Source organism: Heterodontus francisci, chromosome 17, assembly GCF_036365525.1.
Source record: "Heterodontus francisci isolate sHetFra1 chromosome 17, sHetFra1.hap1, whole genome shotgun sequence".
NCBI classification, from domain to species: Eukaryota; Metazoa; Chordata; class Chondrichthyes; order Heterodontiformes; family Heterodontidae; genus Heterodontus; species Heterodontus francisci.
In genome coordinates this window covers 92,955,544-92,967,480 of record NC_090387.1, presented here as the reverse complement: position 1 = coordinate 92,967,480, position 11,937 = coordinate 92,955,544, and the positions used below count along the sequence as shown (strand labels likewise).

At 62.1% G+C, this 11,937-nt stretch overlaps 1 pseudogene; it reads right to left on the bottom strand.

Annotated features, from left to right (window-relative positions):
- The window catches only part of LOC137378654 (septin-7-like), a 103,817-nt pseudogene extending 94,774 nt beyond the window's left edge, over positions 1 to 9,043 (bottom strand).
- Between the last annotated feature and the right edge of the window lie 2,894 nt (positions 9,044 to 11,937).

Sequence of the window (11,937 nt, the reverse complement as noted above, 5' to 3'; positions counted from 1 at the left end):
TGCTCTCTATCTTTGTCTCTTGTATTTATATAAGCAACTTTAACATAGAAAAACATTCCAAGGAATTTCAGAGGAGACTAAGCAAAAGAATTTGTACATCAAACATAAGATCATCTCAGGACAAATAGGCAAAAGCTTGGCCAAAAAGGGTGGTTTTAAGGAGCATCTTAAAGTGTTTATCAAAGGAATTCTAAAGCTAAAGCTCAATTGAAGGCACAGCCATCAATGATGGGGCGATTAAAATAGGAGATGCGCAACAGATCAGAACTGCAGTCATGCAGTGATCTTGAAGACTTCATAGAACCATAGACATTTACAGCACGGCTGGGCTGATAAGTGGCAAGTAACATTCATGCCACACAAGTGCCAGGCAATGACTATCTTAAACGAGAGAGAATCTAACCATCTCTCTTTGATGTTCAATGGCATTACCATCGCTAAATCCCCCATTATCAACATCCTGGGGGTTACCATTGACCAGAAATTGAACTGGACCAGCCACACAAGTGCTGTAGCTACAAGAGCAGGTCAGAGGCTGGGAATTCTGCATAAAGTAACTCATCTTCTGTCTCCCTATTGCCTGTCTACCATCTACAAGGCACAAGTCAGAAATGTGATGGAATACTCTCCACTTGCCTGGATGAGTTTAGCTCCAACAACACTCAAGAAGCTGGGCACCATCCAGGACAAAGCAGCCCGCTTGATTGGCACCCCAACCACCACCTTAAAACATTCACTCCCTCCATCACCAATGCACAGCGGCAGCAGTGTACACCATCTAGCAGGTATACTGGCAGAAGAACTGAACAGATCTTTTGCATCAGTCTTCAATATTGAGGATACAGGTAACATCCCAGTATTAGCTGTAAGTCAGGAAATGGAAGGGAGGGAGGAACTCAATAAAATTACAATCACCAGGGAAATGGTACTGAACAAATTGTTGGAGCTCTGGGCTGACAAGTCCCCGAGTCCTGATGGACTTCATTTGGAGTATTAAAAGAAGTGGCTAGTGAGATAGTTGATGCGCTAGTTTTAATTTTCCAAAATTCCCGAGATTCGAGAAAGGTCCCGCTCAATTGGAAAATAGCAAATGTAACTCCTTTATTCAAAAAGGGAGGGGGACAGAAAGCAGGAAACTACAGGCCAGCTTAACATCTGTCTAGGGGAAAATGTTAGAAGCTATTATTAAAGATGGCACGGTGGCGCAGTGGTTAGCACCGCAGCCTCACAGCTCCAGCGACCCAGGATCAATTCTGGGTACTGCCTGTGTGGAGTTTGCAAGTCCTCCCTGTGTCTGCGTGGGTTTCCTCCGGGGGCTCCGGTTTCCTCCCTCAGGCCAAAGACTTGCAGGTTGATAGGTAAATTGGCCAGTAGAAATTGGCCCCTAGTAGAGGCAGGGGGTGGGTAGTGAGGGTCATAGGGGACAGGTGGGGAGGTGGTTGGAATATGGGAGTAGTGTAGGATTAGTATAATGGGGGGGTTATGGTCCACCCCCCCACACCCGCCTGCCTCTCTCTCCCCCCCCACCCCGCCTCTCTCCTCCCCGACCCCCTGCCTCTCTCGCTCCCCCCCCCGACCCCTGACTTTCTCCCCCCCCACCCCCTGCCTCTCTCTCCCCCCCCATCTCTCTCTCTCTCTCTCCCTCTCACTCTCTCTCTCTCCTCTCTCCTCCCTCCCTCTCATCCCTCCTCTCTCCCTCCCTCTCTCCCTCCCTCTCATCCCTCCCTCTCTCCCTCCCCCTCACCTCTCTCTCCCCCCCCGACCTCTCTCAGACCCCCCCCCACCTCTCTCTCGCCCCTCACCTCTCTCCCTCTCTCTCTCTCCCCCCCACCTCTCTCTCCCCCCCCACCTCTCTCTCCCTCTCTCTCCCCCCCCACTCTCTCTCTCTCCTCCCTCCCTCTCTCTCTCTCTCTCTCTCCCCCCCCACCTCTCTCTCTCTCTCTCTCTCTCTCCCCCCCCCACCTCTCTCTCTCTCTCTCTCTCCCCCCCCCCACCTCTCTCTCTCTCTCTCTCCCCCCCCCACCTCTCTCTCTCTCCCCCCCCACCTCTCTCTCTCTCTCTCTCTTCTCCCCCCCCACCTCTCTCCCTCTCTCTCTCTCTCCCCCCCCACCTCTCTCCCTCTCTCTCTCCCCCCCACCTCTCTCCTCTCTCTCTCTCCCCCCACCACCTCCCTCTCTCCCCCCACCCACCTCCCTCTCTCCCCCCCACCCACCTCCCTCTCTCCCCCCCGACCCGACCTCCCTCTCGACCCCCCACCCACCTCCCTCTCTCCCCCCGACCCACCTCCCTCTCTCCCCCCCACCGACCTCCTCCTCCCCCCCCCGACCTCTCCTCTCTCTCTCTCCCCCCCATCTCTCTCTCTCTCTCTCTCTCTCCCCCCCACCTCTCTCTCTCTCTCTCCCCCCCCACCTCTCTCTCTCTCTCTCCCCCCCACCTCTCTCTCTCTCTCTCTCTCCCCCCCACCTCTCTCTCTCTCTCTCTCTCTCTCCCCCCCACCTCTCTCTCTCTCTCTCTCTCTCCCCCCCACCTCTCTCTCTCCCCCCCCACCTCTCTCTCTCTCTCTCTCTCTCTCCCCCCCCACCCCTCTCTCTCTCTCTCTCTCTCTCTCTCTCTCTCTCCCCCCCCCCACCTCTCTCTCTCTCTCCCCCCACCTCTCTCTCTCCCCCCCACCTCTCTCTCTCCCCCCCACCTCTCTCTCTCTCCCACCCCCACCTCTCTCTCTCTCTCTCACCCCACCTCTCTCTCTCTCCGACCCCCACCTCTCTCTCTCTCTCCCACCCCCACCTCTCTCTCTCTCTCTCCCACCCCCACCTCTCTCTCTCTCTCTCCCACCCCCACCTCTCTCTCTCTCTCTCTCCCCCCACCTCTCTCTCTCTCTCTCTCTCCCCCCCACCTTCTCTCTCTCTCTCTCTCCTCCCCCCACCTCTCTCTCTCTCTCTCTCTCTCCCCCCCCACCTCTCTCTCTCTCTCTCCCCCCCCACCTCTCTCTCTCTCTCTCTCTCTCTCCCCCCCACCTCTCTCTCTCTCTCTCTCTCCCCCCCCACCTCTCTCTCTCTCTCTCTCCCCCCCACCTCTCTCTCTCTCTCTCTCTCTCTCTCCCCCCCACCTCTCTCTCTCTCCGACCTCTCTCTCTCCCCCCCACCTCTCTCTCTCTCTCTCGCCCCCCCCACCTCTCTCTCTCTTCTCCCCCCCACCTCTCTCTCTCTCTTCTCTCTCTCCCCCCCCACCTCTCTCTCTCTCTCTCTCCCCCCACCTCTCTCTCTCTCCCCCCCAGACCTCTCTCTCTCTCTCCCCCCCCACCTCTCTCTCTCTCTCTCTCCCCCTCCCCTCTCTCTCTCTCTCCCCCCCCACCTCTCTCTCTCTCTCTCTCCCCCCCCAACCTCTCTCTCTCCCCCCCCACCTCTCTCTCTCTCTCTCCCCCCCACCTCTCTCTCTCTCTCCCCCCCCCACCTCTCTCTCTCTCTCCCCCCCCCCACCTCTCTCTCTCTCCCCCCCCCCCACCTCTCTCCTCTCTCTCTCTCTCCCCCCCCACCTCTCTCTCTCTCTCTCTCTCTCTCTCCCCCCCCACCTCTCTCTCTCCCCCCCCACCTCTCTCTCTCTCTCTCTCTCTCTCCCCCCCCCACCTCTCTCTCTTCTCTCTCTCTCTCCCCCCCCCACCTCTCTCTTCTCTCTCTCTCTCTCCCCCCCCCCACCTCTCTCTCTCTCTCCCCCCCCCCACCTCTCTCTCTCTCTCCCCCCCACCTCTCTCTCTCTCTCTCCCCCCCCCACCTCTCTCTCTCTCTCTTCTCTCTCTCTCTCTCCCCCCCCCACCTCTCTCTCTCTCTCTCTCTCCCCCCCCCCACTCTCTCTCTCTCTCTCTCTCTCTCTCTCCCCCCCCCACCTCTCTCTCTCTCTCTCTCTCTCTCTCTTCCCCCCCCACTCTCTCTCTCTCTCTCTCTCTCTCTCTCTCCACCCCCCCACCTCTCTCCTCTCTCTCTCTCTCTCTCTCTCTCCCCCCCACCTCTCTCTCTCTCTCTCTCTCTCCCCCCCCACCTCTCTCTCTCTCTCTCTCTCTCTCTCCCCCCCCACCTCTCTCTCTCTCTCTCTCTCCCTCCCCCCACCTCTCTCTCTCTCTCTCTCTCTCTCTCCCCCCCCCACCTCTCTCTCTCTCTCTCTCTCCCCCCCCACCTCTCTCTCTCTCTCTCTCTCTCCCCCCCACCTCTCTCTCTCTCTCCCCCCCACCTCTCTCTCTCTCTCTCTCCCCCCCACCTCTCTCTCTCCCCCCCCACCTCTCTCTCTCTCCCCCCCCACCTCTCTCTCTCTCTCGCCCCCCACCTCTCTCTCTCTCCCCCCCCTCTCTCTCTCTCTCCCCCCCACCTCTCTCTCTCTCTCTCTCCCCCCACCTCTCTCTCTCTCTCCCCCCCCACCTCTCTCTCTCTCCTCCCCCACCCACCTCTCTCTCTCTCTCTCTCTCTCCCCCCACCTCTCCACCCCCCCACCTCTCTCTCCCCCCCCCCCCGACCTCTCTCTCCACCCACCCCCACCTCTCTCTCTCTCTCTCTCTCTCTCTCTCCCCACCCTCGACTCTCTCTCTCTCTCTCCCCCCCCCACCTCTCTCTCTCTCTCTCTCCCCCCCCCACCTCTCTCTCTCTCTTCCCCCCCCCCACCTCTCTCTCTCTCTTCCCCCCCCCACCTCTCTCTCTCTCTTCCCCCCCCCCACCTCTCTCTCTCTCTTCCCTCCCCCCCACCTCTCTCTCTCTCTCTTCCCCCCCCCACCTCTCTCTCTCTCCTCCCCCCCCAACCTCTCTCTCTCTCTCCCCCCCCTCCACCTCCCTCCCCCTCTCTTCCCCCCCCCACACCTCTCTCTCTCTCTCTTCCCCCCCCCCACCTCTCTCTCTCTTCCCCCCCCCCCACCTCTCTCTCTCTCTCTTCTTCCCCCCCCACCTCTCTCTCTCTCTCTTCCCCCCCCACCTCTCTCTCTCTCTCTTCCCCCCCCCACCTCTCTCTCTTCCCCCCCCCCACCTCTCTCTCTTCCCCCCCCCACCTCTCTCTCTTCCCCCCCCCACCTCTCTCTCTTCCCCCCCCCCACCTCCTCTCTCCCCTCCCCCCCCCACCTCCCTCTCTCCCCTCCCCCCCCCCACCTCCCTCTCTCCCCTCCCCCCCCCACCTCCCTCTCTCCCCTCCCCCCCCCCACCTCCCTCTCTCCCCTCCCCCCCCCACCTCCCTCTCTCTCCCCCCCACCTCCCTCTCTCCCCTCCCCCCCCACCTCTCTCTCTTCCCCCCCCACCTCTCTCTCTTCCCCCCCCACTCTCTCTTCTCCCCCCCCCCCACCTCCTCTCTTCCCCCCCCCCCACCTCCCTCTCTTCCCCCCGACCCCCACCTCCCTCTCTTCCCCCCCCCCACCTCCTCTCTTCCCCCCCCCCACCTCCCTCTCTTCCCCCCCCCCCACCTCCCTCTCTTCCCCCCCCCCCACCTCCCTCTCTTCCCCCCCCCCCACCTCCCTCTCTTCCCCCCCCCCCACCTCCCTCTCTTCCCCCCCCCCACCTCCTCTCTTCCCCCCCCCCTCCTCCTCTCTCTTCCCCCCCCACCTCCTCTCTTTCCCCCCCCCCACCTCCTCTCTTCCCCCCCCCTCCTCCTCTCTTCCCCCCCACCTCCTCTCTCTCTCCTCACCCCCCCCCACCTCTCTCCTCCACCCCCCACCTCTCTCTCTTCCCCCCCACCTCCTCTCTCTCTTCCCCCCCACCTCCTCTCTCTCTCTCTTCCCCCCTCCCCTCCCATCCTCCCCTCCTCCCTTCCCTCCCCCCTCCCCCCCTTCCCCTCCCCTCCCCTTCCGCTCCCCCACACTCCCTCTCTCTCTCTTCCCCCCCCACCTCCCTCTCTCTCTCTCTTCCCCCCCCCCCACCTCCCTCTCTCTCTCTCTCTTCCCCCCCCTCCTCCCTCTCTCTCTCTCTTCCCCCCCCACCTCCCTCTCTCTCCAACCCCCCCCCACCTCCCTCTCTCTCTCTCCACCCCCCCCCACCACCCTCTCTCCACCCGCCCGACCCACCTCCCTCTCTCCACCCCCCCCCGACGCTCCCTCTCTCCACCCCCCCGACCTCCCTCTCTCCACCCCCCCCACCTCCCTCTCTCCACCCACCACAACCTCCCTCTCTCCGACCCCCCACAACCTCCCTCTCCCACCCCCACAACCTCCCTCTCTCCACCCCCCACAACTCCCTCTCTCCACCCCCCCCACCTCCCTCCCTCTCTCTCTTCCCCCCCACCTCCCTCTCTCTCTCTCTTCCCCCCCCACCACCCTCTCTCTCTCTCTCTTCCTCTTCCCCCCCCCCACCTCCCTCCCTCCCTCTCTCTCTTCCCCCCCCCACCTCCCTCCCTCTCTCTCTCTCTTCCCCCCCCACCTCCCTCCTCCCTCTCTCTCTTTCCCCCCCCACCTCCCTCTCTCTCTTTCCCCCCCCCACCTCCCTCTCTCTCTCTCTCTCTCTCTCTTTCCCACCCCCCACCTCCCTCTCTCTCTCTTTCCCCCCCCCACCTCCCTCTCTCTCTCTTTCCCCCCCCCACCCTCTCTCTCTCGCCCCCCCCACCTCCCTCTCTCTCTTTCCCCCCCCCCACCTCCCTCTCTCTCTTTCCCCCCCCCCCACCTCCCTCTCTCCCTCTTCCCCCCCCACCTCCCTCCCTCCCTCTTCCCCCCCACCTCCCTCCCTCCTCTCTCTTCCCCCCCCCCACCTCCCTCTCTCTCTCTCTTCCCCCCCCCCACCTCCCTCTCTCTCTCTTCCCCCCCCACCTCCTCTCTCTCTCCTCTCTCTCTCTCCCCCCCCACCTCCCTCCTCCCTCTCTCTCTTTCCCCCCCCCCACCTCCCTCTCTCTCTCTCTTTCCCCCCCCCCACCTCCCTCTCTCTCTCTCTCTCTCTTTCCCCCCCCACCTCCCTCCCTCTCTCTCTTTCCCCCCCCACCTCCCTCCCTCTCTCTCTTTTCCCCCCCCCCACCTCCCTCTCTCTCTCTCTCTTTCCCCCCCCCACCTCCCTCTCTCTCTCTCTTCCCCCCCCACCTCCCTCTCTCTCTTCCCCCCCACCTCCCTCTCTCTCTTTCCCCCCCCACCTCCCTCTCTCTCTTTCCCCCCCCCCACCTCCCTCTCTCTCTTTCCCCCCCCCACCTCCCTCTCTCTCTTCCCCCCCCACCTCCCTCTCTCTCTTCCCCCCCCCACCTCCCTCTCTCTCTTTCCCCCCCCACCTCCCTCTCTCTCTCTCTTTCCCCCCCCACCTCCCTCTCTCTCTTTCCCCCCCCACCTCCCTCTCTCTCTTTCCCCCCCCCACCTCCCTCTCTCTCTTTCCCCCCCCACCTCCCTCTCTCTCTTCCCCCCCCACCTCCCTCTCTCTCTTTCCCCCCCCCACCTCCCTCTCTCTCTCTTTCCCCCCCCCACCTCCCTCTCTCTCTCTTTCCCCCCCCCACCTCTCCCTCTCTCTCTCTTTCCCCCCCCCACCTCTCCCTCTCTCTCTCCCCCCCCCACCTCTCCCTCTCTCTCTTCCCCCCCCCCCACCTCCCTCTCTCTCTCTCTCTTTCCCCCCCCACCTCCCTCTCTCTCTCTCTTTCCCCCCCTCACCTCCCTCTCTCTCTCTCTCTTCCCCCCCCCCACCTCCCTCTCTCTCTCTTTCCCCCCCCCCACCTCCCTCTCTCTCTCTTTCCCCCCCCCCACCTCCCTCTCTCTCTCTTTCCCCCCCCCCACCTCCCTCTCTCTCTCTTTCCCCCCCCCACCTCCCTCTCTCTCTCTTTCCCCCCCCCCCACCTCCTCTCTCTCTCTTTCCCCCCCCCCACCTCCCTCTCTCTCTTTTTCCCCCCCCCCACCTCCCTCTCTCTCTTTTCCCCCCCCCCCACCTCCCTCTCTCTCTTTTCCCCCCCCCACCTCCCTCTCTCTCTTTCCTCCCCCCCCCCACCTCCCTCTCTCTCTTCCCCCCCCCACCTCCCTCTCTCTACCCCCCACCTCCCTCTCTCTACCCCCCACCTCCCTCTCTCTACCCCCCACCTCCCTCTCTCTACCCCCCACCTCCCTCTCTCTACCCCCCACCTCCCTCTCTCTCCACCCCCCCCCCACCTCCCTCTCTCTTTCCCCCCACCTCCCTCTCTCTCTCCACCCCCCCCACCTCCCTCTCTCTCTCCACCCCCCCCCCACCTCCCTCTCTCTTCCCCCCCCCCACCTCCCTCTCTCTCTCCACCCCCCCCACCACCTCCCTCTCTCTCTCCACCCCCCCACCTCCCTCTCTCTCTCCACCCCCCCCACCTCCCTCTCTCTCTCCACCCCCCCACCTCCCTCTCTCTCTCCACCCCCCCACCTCCCTCTCTCTCTCCACCCCCCCACCTCCCTCTCTCTCTCCACCCCCCCCCACCTCCCTCTCTCTCTCCACCCCCCCCCCACCTCCCTCACCTCCCTCTCTCTCTCCACCCCCACCTCCTCTCTCTCTCCACCCCCCCCCCACCTCCCTCTCTCTCTCCACCCCCCCCCCACCTCCCTCTCTCTCTCCACCCCCCCCCACCTCCCTCTCTCTCTCCACCCCCCCACCTCCCTCTCTCTCTCCAACCCCCCCCCACCTCCCTCTCTCTCTCCACCCCCCCCCCACCTCCCTCTCTCTACCCCCCCCCCACCTCCCTCTCTCTCTCCACCCCCCCCCCCCACCTCCCTCTCTCTACCCCCCCCCCCCCACCTCCCTCTCTCTCTCCACCCCCCCCACCTCCCTCTCTCTCTCCACCCCCCCCCCACCTCCTCTCTCCACCCCCCCCCACCTCCCTCTCTCTCTCCACCCCCCCCACCTCCCTCTCTCTCTCCACCCCCACCTCCCTCTCTCTCTCCACCCCCACCTCCCTCTCTCTCTCCACCCCCACCTCCCTCTCTCTCTCCACCCCCACCTCCCTCTCTCTCTCCACCCCCCCCCCCACCCCCCCCCCACCTCCCTCTCTCTCTCCACCCCCCCCCCCCCCCCACCACCTCCCTCTCTCTCTCTCCACCTCCCTCTCTCTCCCCGCCTCGGGCACTTACCGGGAGGCCGCAAGCGGCAGGCTCGGGCCGTTCGATCATGGCGATGGGGAGGATGTGGTACCTGTCTCCGGGGTAGCGAAGCGGCTGCAGTCTCCCGCTCCGGGCTCTACTCACACTCTGTGCACGCGCTCTGAACCCCGCCCCGTGCGCGCCTCCGACACTAACACTGACTCGGCGCGCACTCTGACCGCGCGTTCCCGTTCCTGTCCCCGCCCAGAGCGGGAGTTTTCCTGCGCGCGTGCCCGCAGACTGAGCGCACGCTCCTGGGCCCCGCCCCGCGGGATTCCGTCATCCCATTGGCTCACAACAAACTGCAACGTCACTTCTGACGTCCACAATGGTGTGCCGCAGCCCCTGAGAGGATAATCAAACACGGAGTGGTCACTCTCGGACGGGGACCCAGTCACTCTCTCACTGGTCAATCTCTCATCGGTCACTCTCTCATCACTCACTCCCTCCTTGGGGATCCAGTCAGTCTCTCATCGGTCACTCCCTCACTGTGGACCCAGTCATTCTCTCATCACTCACTCCCTCCCTGGGGACCCAGTCAGTCTCTCACTGGTCAATCCCACACTGGGAACCCAGTCACTCTCTCATCACTCACTCCCTCCCTGGGGACCCAGTCACTCTCTCACTGGTCACTCCCTCACTGTGGACCCAGTCATTCTCTCATCACTCACTCCCTCCCTGGGGACCCAGTCACTCTCTCATCACTCACTCCCTCCCTGGGGACCCAGTCACTCTCTCACTGGTCACTCCCTCACTGTGGACCCAGTCATTCTCTCATCACTCACTCCCTCCTTGGGGACCCAGTCACTCTCTCATCACTCACTCCCTCCCTGGGGACCCAGTCACTCTCTCATCACTCACTCCCTCCCTGGGGACCCAGTCACTCTCTCACTGGTCACTCCCTCACTGTGGACCCAGTCATTCTCTCATCACTCACTCCCTCATTGGGGATCCAGTCAGTCTCTCATCGGTCACTCCCTCACTGTGGACCCAGTCATTCTCTCATCACTCACTCCCTCCCTGGGGACCCAGTCAGTCTCTCACTGGTCAATCCCACACTGGGAACCCAGTCACTCTCTCATCACTCACTCCCTCCCTGGGGACCCAGTCACTCTCTCACTGGTCAATCCCACACTGAGAACCCAGTCATTCTCTCACTGGTCACTCACTTACTGGGGACCCAGTCACTCTCTCACTGGTCAATCCCGCACTGAGAACCCAGTCATTCTCTCACTGGTCACTCACTTACTGGGGACCCAGTCACTCTCTCACTGGTCAATCCCGCACTGGGGACCCAGTCATTCTCTCACTGGTCACTCACTTACTGGGGACCCAGTCACACTCTCACTCGTCAATCCCGCACTGGGGACCCAGTCATTCTCTCACTGGTCACTCACTTACTGGGGACCCAGTCACTCTCTCACTGGTCAATCCTGCACTGGGGACCCAGTCATTCTCTCACTGGTCACTCTCTCACCGGTCACTCTCTCACTGTGGACCCAGTCACTCTCTCATCACTCACTCCCTCCCTGGGGATCCAGTCAGTCTCTCATCGGTCACTCCCTCACTGGGGATCCAGTCAGTATTTCATTGGTCATTCCCTCACTGGGGACCCAGTCACTCTCTCATTGGTCACTCCCTCACTGGGGACCCAGTCACTCTCTCATCGGTCACTACCTCACTTGGGGACCCAGTTACTCTCTCGTCGGTTACTCCCTCATTGGGGATCCAGTTACTCTCTCATCAGCCACTCCTTAACTGGGGACCCAGTTACTCTCTTGTCAGTCACTCCCTTACTGTGGACCCTGTTACTCTCTCATCAGTCACTCCCTTGCTGGGGACCCAGTTACTCTCTCGTCGGTCACTCCGTCTCTAGGGACACAGTCACTCTCTCGTCAGTCACTCCCTTATTTGGGACCCAATCACTCTGTCCTTGGTCACTCCCTCACTGGGGACCCAGTTACTCTCTCGTCGGTCACTCCATCGCTGGGGACCCAGTCACTCTCTCGTCAGTCGCTCCCTCACTGGGGACCCAGTTACTCTCTTGTCGGTTAATCCCTCACTGGGGATCCAGTTACTCTCTCGTCAGTCACTCCCTTACTGGGGACCCTGTTACTTTCTCGTCAGTCACTCCCTCACTGGGGACCCAGTTACTCTCTCCTCAGTCACTTTCTCACTGGGGACCCAGTTACTCTCTGGTCGGTTACTCCCTAATTGGGGACCCTGTTACTCTCTCGTGAGTCATTCCGTCACTGGGGACCCAGTCACTCTATCGTCAGTCACTCTATCGTCAGTCTCTCCCTCACTGGGGATCCAGCTACTCTCTCGTCGGTTACTCCCTCACTGGGGACCCAGTCACTCTCTCCTCAGTCACTCTCTCCTCAGTCACTTTCTCACTGGGGACCCAGTTACTCTCTCGTCGGTTACTCCCTCACTGGGGACCCAGTTACTCTCTCGTCGGTTACTCCCTCACTGGGGACCCAGTCACACTCTCATCTTCCACTCCCTCACTGGGGACCCATTCACTCTCTCGTCAGTCATTCCGTCGCTGGGGACCCAGTCACTCTCTCCTCAGTCACTTTCTCACTGGGGACCCAGTTACTCTCTCGTCGGTTACTCCCTCATTGGGGACCCAGTTCCTCCCTCATCAGTCACTCCCTCACCAGGGACCCAGTTCCTCTCTCATCGGTCACTACCTCACTGGGGATCCAGTGACTCTCTCGTCGGTTACTCCCTCACTGGGGACCCAGTCACAATCTCATCGGTCACTCCCTCACTGGGGACCCAGTCACTCTCTCGTCGGTCATTCCGTCGCTGGGGACCCAGTCACTCTCTCGTCAGTCACTCCCTCATTGGGGACCCAGCCACTCTCTCCTTGGTCACTCCCTCACTGCGGACCCAGTCACTCTCTTGTTGGTCACTCC